The sequence below is a fragment of the Urocitellus parryii genome, chromosome 11, assembly GCF_045843805.1.
Source record: "Urocitellus parryii isolate mUroPar1 chromosome 11, mUroPar1.hap1, whole genome shotgun sequence".
In the NCBI taxonomy this organism is placed as follows: domain Eukaryota; kingdom Metazoa; phylum Chordata; class Mammalia; order Rodentia; family Sciuridae; genus Urocitellus; species Urocitellus parryii.
Window position 1 is genome coordinate 125,954,477 of NC_135541.1, and position 12,187 is coordinate 125,966,663.

Sequence of the window (12,187 nt, forward strand, 5' to 3'; positions counted from 1 at the left end):
AGGTTGGGAGAACCTTGAATAGCAGAGCTTTACTTTTCTTTCTTTTCTCATGGCAGGAAATTCTATGTCAATTTGACAAGCTGAGAGCCACATGGAGCCCCAGCTATGCAAATGCAATAAAAGCAGGTAAGTATTACTAACCATAAGTAAAATCTATCACTCTTAAATATAAAATAATAATGAAAAATAGAGCCTGTTGAAATAAATACAGGCAAGCACTGAAAATTGCAAACAGGAGGCTTCCTTCCTGTCAGGATGTTCTCAGGGGCCTGGTGTTACCGCTGTTGACCAGTGACGAATCCTTGCTTCCCCAATGTTGAAGTATAATACCAGAGAAGCACACTGAGGCAAGTTTAGAGTGGAAAATAAAAGTTTATTAAAGGACAGCAGAAAAGACTTCTCCCGGAGGAAGAAGGGGACCCAAGAGATGGAATTCGTGGAAGTGCGGTTGTTTCCCCCTTTTTATAGTTCTTTCAGTGATGGAATGTAGGTGGGAAGGCCCAAGTGGTGGGACACAGGTGGGCCAAAGAAGTAATCTGGTCAGGAAGGACTTCTGAGTCAGCACCTTCAAGTTTTCTGGGGGCTGTTCATTAATACTTTTTTGGGATCGGCTATCTTCACGTTTGCTGGGGGCTGTTCATTAACACTTCTTTGGGATGGGCTCTGGCCTTGGGCTTTTTCCTGGACTTCATTAACATTCCAAGAGTTGTTTAACTTTTCCCGGAATTCATTCTAAACATGGCCTCCATTTTGGATCTTACTCGATATTAGACCCAATTTACCTAACTACACTGACTACCTAACTTTAAATCTGGCTTCACTGGCACCCAGAGTTATATTGCCATCCTATCAAGTCTTTGGCCCACGTGATCCAGGGGACTTTGTTCCTCCTCTATCCCTCTTCACATCCTCCCAAAGCCTAAGTGGCTTCCAAGTGCCCAAACTCAGCCATGTAGATTCAATATGAAGTACTCTCCTGAAAAAATCTGCATTGTATTTTTCTATATTTATTTTTTAGTTCTGTTGGACACAATATCTTTATTTTATTTATTTATTTTTACATGGTGCTGAAGATTGAACCCAGGGCCTCACACATGCTAGGTGAGTGCTCTACTGCTGAGCCACAGCCCCGATCTTGGTATTATTTTTACTCACAGTCAAATTAAGTCACTTTTAGTTGATCAGGGCCAAAAACCAAAATCCTGAAAAAAATATTACTATCTTATTTGAGGAACTCACAACAATTTAACCATTTATTTAGAATTAGGATGTTTTAGTATTATTTGAGTTTGCACTGTTGAAATTCCACTTCCAGAATTCAAGGAACCTGTCAATTTTGTGGACACCGTTTGCTAAACAAGAAATAAAGTACCCTTAAACAATAGAAAAAACACTGATTATAAAATCACTGATTTTTGGAGAGTTGAAATGAAATCAAAGAGATTGAGATGAAGTCAAAAGGAGACCATTTAGTTGACATTTGTTCCTTCTGTGTGGCAGTGAAAAACAAAAGAGCAGTAAGAACATTGGTTGATGTAATCTGACACACCCTTGGTTGGTTACCTGATTACATGGATCCTCTTCAAAAGTCCTGAACCCTGGCTCATGACCAAATCATGAAAGAGGTAGGGGAGGGAAAGAGAAAAGGAAAAGGACACTTCCTTGACCTGAATTTTTACTCTGGAGTGTAAGAGCCTAGTGTACAATGAGCACAACCTTTGAAGCGGCTGTCTCAAAAACAACTCCAGTTTCACTGGTTTCTAGCTCTCAGGACCTCCCACTCTGTCTTGCACCTTCTCTCAGACACCATCTAACTTCTAGCAGTGGCTGGCCATCAGCCTTTTCTCTGAGACCCTTGGAAGGGTTTATAAACCTGGTTGTATGCAGTCATCTGCCATCATTTTGCCTGTTCCCTCTGGACATTCCCCTCTGGCTGCAGAGTCAACTTTGCAAGTTGCTCATCTTTGAGAACACAGGCTATTTCCAGGACCTTACCCTTCATGATGTCACACATACTTTTGCCTTCTGATGTGTCCCTCTCAAAGGCAAAAACCCCTATGCTATCTGGGTGCAGTGACACTCGCCTGTAATACCAGCAACTCGGAGGCTGCAGCAGGAGGACAGTGAGTCAAAGCCAGCCTCAGCAACGATGAGGCTCTGAGCAACTCAGTGAGACCCTGTCTCTAAATAAAATACAAAATAGGGCTGGGATGTGGCTTAGTGGTTGAGTGTCCTTGAGTTCAATCCCCAGTACACCTCCCCCACCAAAAAAAGTAAAAACAAATCAAATGAAATTGTGTCATAATCATAAGTACTTTGATATGATTATAAGAAAAGATGATCATTCATGAGCATCACTAGGAAGTGGGTTAGGAAGTACTCTTTTCTTAGACTATGATGTCCCATCTTTGGAGGATCAGAAAAAAACTTTCTTAAAAACCATGATCTGATGTAATTGTGTTTTGGGGAAAATCTATCTGTCTGAGAAATCCATATGAAGTTGCCATTTTTGTAAGTCAAGAACATGGCAATTTCATATGCCTGTATCTAAATACCAGTGGACAATAAAAGGAGGGAAAGGTGTACAAAAGCTCATTACTCCAGAATAAATTAGCATTAAAAGTCAAAAGCAGGGGCTGGGGATGTGGCTCAAGCGGTAGCACGCTCGCCTGGCATGCGTGCGACCCGGGTTCGATCCTCAGCACCACATACCAACAAAGATGTTGTGTCTGCCGAGAACTAAAAAATAAATAAAATTCTCTCTCTCTCTCTCTCTCTCTCTCTCTCTCTCTCTCTCTCTCTCCTCTCTCACTCTCTCTTTAAAAAAAAAAAGTCAAAAGCAGGGCTGGCACTGTAGCTCAGTGGCAGAGCACTTGCCTAGCATGTGTGAGGCACTGGGTTCAATCCTATGCACCACATAAAAATAAACAAATAAAGGCATTCTGTCCATCTGCAACTACAAAAAAAGTTAACAAAAACAACAAAAAAAGTCAAAGGTATTTGTAGTTAACCTGAGAATGACCACTTGATATACTAAACTATATATATATATATATATATATATATAATTAAATAGGGAATATATTTATCATTGTTCTGTAGATTATACAAAGTTAAGTCTCCCAGAAAGAAATGGAAAGTCTTGTCCACATAGATGAATCAAATTTCTTCTATGAACCATGTATCTGAGATTTGAAGATCATTGGAACTTTTCCAGAAGCTGTCTATCCACTACTAAAATATTTATTTCAAGACTTAAATTCTAATGTTACATAACTATCATTTCAACATCATTTTAATTAATTGACAATGGGGTAATTATAAATGAATTAGTAGTAATAAATGACATAAATAACATTTGACATATCAAATTCTTACTATATGTACTATTTTAAAGACTTTGTTATATATGACTGATATGATATGTATAGCAACAATAAGCAAATGTAACAAAATAATAATTCAATAAATCCATGAGACTTCATTTTCATTGCAATTTGTGCCTGTAATTTGTAATCTTGAGATCTAATCTCTAGGAAATTTAACACCCAAAATTAAACAAAAATGTGAACACTGACTAGGCTGAGAAACAACTTTAAATATCCCCAAAAGAAAATAATAAATTAGCTTTAAAAGTCAAAATGTGATGTTTGACCAATGTCCCTATTGTTTGAATCCTATAAAAACAGAAATAAATATCCTGGTCAAAATTTTATATACTTATATGTAAAGAAAATACACACAAATTTATGCAGTTGCTGCATGTGCAATTTTTTTTCTGCAAAAGGATGAAAGGTTTCTAGGACTTAGGAAAGTAAAGAGTACTGCAGTGATTTTAGCAATTCTTGTGAGTTGTTACATGCATCTTGGTTTAGAAAGCTAAATTATTGGGCATAACTTTTGATTCATTTTGCTTTTTCTAGTTATTAGTTTTTAACCATGATTTACAGAATTACACTTTATTTCTAACTATGGAATGTCTGACAGCTCTAGTTCTAGAGGGCTACATTATATATGTGTTAACATTGACTCAAGCTCTTTCAAGTCTCTTATTGATATTCTGTTGCATCTAGAACTTCATTTGTATTTTTATTAATTTATTTATTTTAATTAGGTATATATGAGAGCAGAATGTACTTTGATTCATTGTACACAGTTGCAGCACGACTTTTCATTTCTCTAGTTGTACAGGATGTAGCCGATGTAGCCGTTGCACCATACGTGCAGTCATACATGTACCTGGGGTAACGATGTCCATCTCATTCCACCATCTTTCCTGCCCCCAAGCCTCCTCCCCACTCCTCCCTCCCCTTTGTCCCATCAAAGTTCCTCCATTTTTTCCCATGTCTCCCCGCCCAGCCATTATGGAATAGCATTCACTTATCAGAGAGAACATTCAGCCTTTGGTTTTGGGGGATTGGCTTACTTCACTTAGCATGGTATTCTCCATCCAATTGGTATTCTCAATCCAATTACCGGCAAATGCCATAGTTTTGTTCTCTTTTAATGCTGAAGAATATTTTGTTGTGTGCATATACCACAGTTTCTTTTCCATTCATCTATTGAAGGACATCTAGGTTGCTCCCACAGGTTAGCTATTATGAATTGGTTTGCAGCTCTCAGGACTTCCTGCTCTGTATAGACTGAGAAGTGGGATAGCTGGGTCAAATAGTGGTTTCATTCCAAGTTTTCAAAGGAATCTCCATGCTGCTTTCCAGATTGGTTGATCAATTTGCAGTCCCACCAGCAAAGTATGAGTGTGCCTTTTCCCCCATATCCTCTCCAACATTTATTGTTGTCTGTATTCTTTATAACTACCATTCTGACTGGTGTGAGATGAAATCTTAGAGTAGTTTTGATTTGCATTTCTTTAATGTTGATGTTGAACATATATACAAATATATATATATACAAATATATTTCATATATTTTTCATATATTTGTTCATCAAATGTATATCTTCTTCTGAGAAGTATCTGTTCAGCTCATTAGTCCATTTATTGTTTGTTTTTAATTTTATTTTTTGGTGTTAAGTTTTTGAGTCCTTTATGCACCCTGGAGATTATGCCTGTGGCAAAAATTTTCTCCCCAAATGTAGGCTCTCTTCACTTCACTGATTGTTTCTTTTGCTGAGAAGAAGCTTTTTAGTTTGAGTCCATTCCATTTATTAAATCTTTTTTTTAAATAAATATGAAATCCTTATCAAGTTCCTTAAATTCCTTTTAGAGTGTGTGGCATGCATTTTTGTAATTTTTATACCTCTGGCTATTTATTATAGGAAAGTGTTATATTTTATATTATATGATTCTTTTGACCCCCATTGCACTTAAAACTGCCTTAGATGAAGAGCTGGACATATTTCCTTAAATAAACACACATTGTTCTTCAAATTGCTAGTATCTATCTTCTTAATAGGCTCCACAGGCAATGGATATTTTGATTTTTGAAGTCACCTCTGTTGTGTTCATGTAAATAAGTTTTTCATACCTTTATTTTCCTCATATTTGAGCAATGTCTTTCAATTCTAGTTTGTTTTCAAATGTATAGTATAGAGTCTTAACTTATCCTTCTCCTATATTATCAGGAAATATTTTTGCAAATATAAATGTAATATTTTTATGTTTTCACCAAATGTAATATAATGTATCAAAATAAGACACTTTTAAATGCATGCAGACTATTGAAGTATTTAATTCTATCTAGTTTAAAATCTCAATAATTAATAAGAGGTTGGTTCATCATTAAACTAAAAAAACATTTTTAATTGGGGTCTGAGGAAAAGTTCATTTACCTTGTCACATTCCTAGTTTTGCTAAAGTGACAAAAGGGTAATGTTACTTGAATTTTCAAAGTGGTTAGAAAATTTTTCGTGCCACTGAATTTGTCCTCATGAAATTATTTATATGAAACTATTTTTTTCTAATGATCATTTATAAAATAAATAATACATTCAAATTTGATAAATGAGTCTCCAAAACAAGCTATAGTCATGATATTCCATGGCAGTTTCTAGAATTGGTTTGTATGTTCACTGTCTAGAAAGAAATATTTTGCAGATATACTGATCTTGGAGCCCAACATCAGTAGTTATGGAGGGTAAAAGAAATGGATTGCTTTACTTATATACCTATTTCAGCAAGTAGAAATCTCAATCATTTGTATCCAGTAACTCCCTAGGATATAGTTTGTTGATGAAAAATATCTTTTACCTTCTTATGCTCTGTTTTAGTCAGCTTTGTGCCACCTTGCCCTGAAAAAAACAGAACAGAGGTGGAAAAGTTTATTTTAGCTGGTGGTTTCAGAGGTTCAGTCCATGGTCAGTTGACTCCATATCTCTGGGAGTGAGGTGAAACAGAACATCATGGTGGAGGGTATGGTGGCAAGAAGCAGCTCAGGACATGGCAATCAGGAAGAGGAGATCTTAAGAGAGCTCTGCTCACCGGGGACAAACATAAACCCTAAGGGCACACCCCACTTCCAGGCACATCCTACCTGCCTATAGTTGTCACCTAATTAATCCATATCAGTGGAATAATCCACTGATCAGGAAGAAGCTCTCACAATTAAATAATTTCACCTCTGAAAATTCTTGCATTGTCTTACACATGAGCTTTTGGGGGACACCAGCTATCTAAACCATAGCATACTCACAATTGTTTACAGATAATATTCATCTGGAAAGGCCTTTTCTCAGGTTCTGTAGTTTTTTTTTTGTCTACTGACAGCCTTAGTTTTCTTATTTCATGAGAATTGTTCAAAAGCATCTAAAAGTATTGGAATTTTGTCTTGTTTAATTTAGCAGTGTTTACCCTAAACATACGGGACACTTTGGAAGTGATGTGAAATGCGTATGGTGGCTTTCTCCCAGGATCAGTTGTTGCCCTAGTCATTAGCAACTGTACTAGATTCTGATTAATTTAAAGCTTTCAGAGTTTAGTGTCATTGTGTTTCAAGAATTGGAGGCTAGGAATACATTTAGAATTAAGGCTCATTTATCTACATTCCATTTTTGCCCCTTATCCAGGGTTGCCTCTGCTGTTAAGTTTCATTATTCCCTAAATCAATTTTGCATCATCTAAAGGAATAAATTATTCATTTCTCCACAGATTTGTAGCTATTAGTCTCAGCAGCAACTCAATGATTTATTTTTTTTTCAAACCTCCACATCAGAAAGACTTAGATGGGAAGGAATAATTTGAGTCAAGTCCAGGAAGTACTAGTTGATGTATGAAAGTGAAGGGCTGGGGATGTGGCTCAAGCAGTAACGCACTCGCCTGGCATGCGAGGGGTGCTGGGTTTGATCCTCAGCACTACATAAAAATAAAAAAAGAGAGAGCTGCCCCTCGCGCCTGCAGGGTAGGTGGACCTGCAACCCACCAGCAGAGCAGGTCCAGCGGCCTACTGAGGGGCAGGCCCGCCCCCTCCCTCCGTGCCTGCAAGTTAGGCGGAACTCTGACCACCGGCACATCAGGCCCAGTGGCCTGCTGAGGGGCGGAGCCGCCCCCTCCCCCCGCACCTGCAAGGTAGGCGGACCTGCAACCCACCAGCAGGTCAGGCCCAGCAACCTGCGGAGGGACAGAGCTGCCCCACGGCGCCTGCAGGGTAGGCAGACCTGCGACCCACCAGCAGAGCAGGTCCAGTGGCCTGCTGAGGGGTGGAGCCGCCCCCTCCCCCCACACCTGCAAGGTAGGCGGACCTGCGACCCACCAGAAGGTCAGGCACAGCAACCTGCGGAGTGACAGAGCTGCCCCACACGCCTGCAGGGTAGGCAGACCTGCGACCGACCGGCAGAGCAGACCTAGCGGCCTACCAGTGTGTTAGACAGATCACCCCAATTGAAGGAGGATCACAGCCACTACCTGCCCTGCAAGGGAGTTTTTTCAACTATACAAGAGCAATATAAATAAATAGAGGGAAAAATTTCAAAAACACAACAGTTTCACCAAGCAGAAAGAAACACAAGCAGTATGAAAAGACAAGGAAAGAAAGGACCACAAGCAATGCAGGTCAACTCAACTCTAGAAGAGGTAATAGCTGCAACAGATGGAATGTCAGACAAAGAATTCAGGATATACATGCTTCAGATGATCTGGAGTCTCAAGGAAGACATGAGACAGCAAAATCAGACAATGAAAGATCACTTTGACAAGGAACTACATAAACAAATCCAGGAAGTAAAAGATCAATTTCACAGGGAGTTAGAAGTAATAAAAAACAAACAAATAGAAATCCTAGAAATTCAGGAAACAATAAACCAACTTAAAAACTCAATTGAGAATACTACCAGCAGAGTAGATCACTTAGAAGATAGAACATCAGACAATGAAGACAAAGTATTTCAACTTGAAAATAACATAGACAGCTCAGCAAGTCTGCTAAGAAACCATGAGCAGAACATCCAAGAATTATGGGATAATATTAAAAGACCAAACTTAAGAGTCATTGGGATACAGGAAGGCACAGAGCTCCAAACCAAAGGAATAAACAATCTATTCAATGAAATAATACGAGAAAACTTCCCAGACTTGAAGAATGAGACAGAATCCCAAATCCTAGAAGCCTACAGGACGCCGAACGTGCAAAACCATAAGAGATCCACACCTAGACACATATAATGAAGATGCCCAACATACAGAATAAGGAGATGTTGGGAGCCAGTGACCGCACCCTGAATATGGCGCTGGTCTCTGCTTCCACTTCGTTAGCGGTTAGAGTTGTTAGAAGTAAACAACTCCTTGTAAGGCTGTGGGGCTGGGCTCTGGCCTGCTTCCGCTGCGCTGTACCTATTAGACTTCCCCGCGTGGTGCTAATTCATTGGCGGGGCTGGGTACTTAAGCTACGGCAGACCGACCGCTCGCTCTCTTGTTCCTGTTTTCTCATCATGATTCAAAGGTCCTGAGTAAACTGCTGAAAGAAGAATCCTGTGTCGTGTTTCCCTTGCCGGCGAGGGGTCGCGACAGTTGGTGGCCCGAGCTGGGATGAATATTCCTCGAACCCAGGATCCAGAACTTTCAGCAGTCAGGGTGGTGCACTGGTAAGTTCCCAGGTAAAGTGGGAATCCGCAAGCAAATAGCGGGATGCTCCTCTGTAGATAAAGAGAGAGCGGGGATTTTGTACTTTCACTTTTTTTATAGTTTTGAAAACATTATGGGTGTTACCTCTTCAAGCCCAATTTTGTTGGCCCTGGATGGGCTGCTATGTTCAAAAGGACTTAAGGTGGAGCAGAGTACTTTGCAGATGTTTTTAAGAGAAGCCGATATAGCGGCTCCTTGGTTTGCTTTTTCAGGGAGTCTTACGATTCCCAGCTGGGACAAATTAGGGAAAGATCTGGATTTCGCTTATGAGCAAGGTACTTTAGAGGATGGCGTTATACCACTTTGGAAGTTGGTTAGAGGATGTATAGCAGACGGTAAATGCCAGGAAGCTGTGGGTGAGGGTCAGGCCGTTCTTGAACAACTACATGAGGAAAAATCTGAGGGGTCATATAGCGAAGTGGCAGAGAGTATTAAGAGTAAGAGTAGTGAAAAGGCAAAAGAGCCTGAAAATAAAAATAGGAGAAGGCTCGATCCAGACTTGACCGAACTAAAAACACCCGAGGACACAAGCGGCTCGGAGAGTTCTGAGGACCTTGATATATTGTTACAGCAACTACGTAAGATAAAAATGAAAAGGAAAAAAAAGGGAGACACAAAGCATGAAAGCCTACCATGAGAAGGGGGATAAATCTAATTTTGATAAATCTAATTCTGAGGAGGAGGTTGAGAATTTAGAAGAAGATGCAGTGCCTGTTGCACCGCCCTCATATGTGAGGGGAGTCAAAAGCTCCAGGAGAACTTTTCATGCACAAGTTTGGAGAACAGTTAATACAGACATGGGACTAGTGTACCCGGTTTTTCAGGATGCTAATAGGGGAAGATACCATGAGCCTTTAAATTTTAAAATAATTAAAACTTTGGCAGAATCCGTTCACACTTATGGTGTAGATGCTGCTTTCACTCTTACTCAGGTGGAGGGGCTTACGCTGATTTGGTACATTTACTACAATTAAAGGGTTTGCTTATTTCACCTGATGGAGTGCAGACAGAAGACTCTGTTGATTGTCTTGGTGCTGGTATCTCTTGTGGGGCTATTGCACCCCAAAAGGTAATTCTTAGGACTGATAATTTGCATACATTAGGTGATTTTCAAGAATTGTTGGGTGACATGGGTTGGATTAGGGGTTACTTACATATTCCCAATGTTGAATTAAAACCCTTGTATGAAATTCTTAAAGGTGATTCAGATCTTACTTCCCCTCGACATCTTACTGAGGAAGCCAGGTCAGCGTTGCTTAAAGTGGAAGAGGCTGTACAGCATGCCAGCCTTTGCAGGCTTCAGGAAGATGGGCCTCTTCAATTATGTGTGCTCGCCACTGTACGGCAACCTACTGGAGTTTTGTGGCAAGATGGTCCTTTGTTGTGGATACATCCACGTATATCCCCTGGAAAAACCCTTGAGTATTATCCTGATGCAGTTGCTTCTTTAGCTATGTTAGGGATACAACAAAGTATACAATTTTTTGGTTTTCCTCCAACGTCTGTGATTGTCCCTTATACGTGTCAACAAATTCAAGTTTTGTGTACTAACCTGGATAATTGGGCTATATTACGATGCTCTTTTCTAGGAGAAATAGATAATCACTATCCTTCACATCCTCTTATTACATTTGTTTAGGAACATCCTATCATTTTCCCTAAAATCATTTCTTCTACGCCTATCCCAGGAGGTTCAAATATCTTTACAGATGGATCTAAAACTGGTATTGGAGCTTATGTGGTAAATGATCAACCTCCTATCCAACATCAGTTTGCTCCTGGCAATCCACAATGGGTGGAGCTGCAAATTGTCATAAAAGTATTTGAACAATGTCCGTTTCCTTTTAATTTAATCTCAGATTCTGTTTATGTAGTTCAAGCTTTAAAGGTGTTGGAAGCAGTGGGTCCCATACACACATCAGGAGTAATGTCTTCCCTTTTTCTCCATCTTCAAACATTGATTTGGAATCGCTCCGCCTGTTTTTACCCCTTGCATATTCGAGCCCACACAGGTTTACCGGGTGCTCTTTCTGCTGGCAATGCCCAAGCTGATCTTGCTACTCATCCTTCTTGGGTGTTCCCTATTTCCTCCTTAGATCAAGCTAGAAACTTTCATAGTAAATTTCATATTAATGCACGAGCACTTCAGAAGTGCTTTACAATCTCCCGTGCTGATGCTCGGCAGATTGTATTGGATTGTCCTAATTGTATCATTTTACATCATCCCTCTTCTGTGGGCGTAAATCCTCGTGGTTTGCGGCCTTTAACTATATGGCAGATGGATGTCACTCATGTTTCCGACTTTGGAAAACTTAAATATGTCCATGTGTCTGTAGATACTTGTTCTAGCATTATCCATGCTTCTGCTTTGTCTGGTAAAAAGGCTGGAAATGTTATCACGCATTGCTTGGAAGCCTGGGCAGCCTGGGGATTACCACAGACCATTAAGACGGACAATGGTCCAGCATATACTGGATGACAATTTTCTTCCTTTTGCAACCAGATGGGTATCCAGCTTGTCCATGGTTTACCCTACAATCCACAAGGTCAGGGTATTGTGGAGCATGCTCATAAGACTCTAAAAGAGATGTTAATAAAACAAAAATGGGGAATTGGCTTAGGCCACACCCCGAAAGAGCGCCTCTCCTTGGCTCTATTCACTATTAATTTTTTGAATCTGGACATCCAAGGGCGCTCTGCTGTGACTAGGCACTGTTTGCCCTCTGCCCCAAACTTTGGGCACGTTAAGTGTAAAGATGTACTTTCTGGACAATGGTATGGGCCTGATCCCGTGCTGGCATGGGCACGAGGTTCTGTCTGTGTTTTCCCACAGGACCAAACGGAACCGTTGTGGGTGCCAGAGTGCCTCTTGCGGAAAGTTCTTCAAGCCTCGTCAGGAAGGAAGAATGAAGATGAACAAGATGAGGTGCTTGATGCTTCTCCTGATGGTGATCAGACATGAGGTCGTCTGGACTGCAGAACGACTCCTCTGGGTGGTGGTAAAGACGTGGCCATATCCATTGCCCGTTACTTCTCAGGCTGGTGTACTTCCATTTTTTTTCACTACTAATGGCTCTGCCACCATGGATTGGTCAACCTTGCCTATGGATACT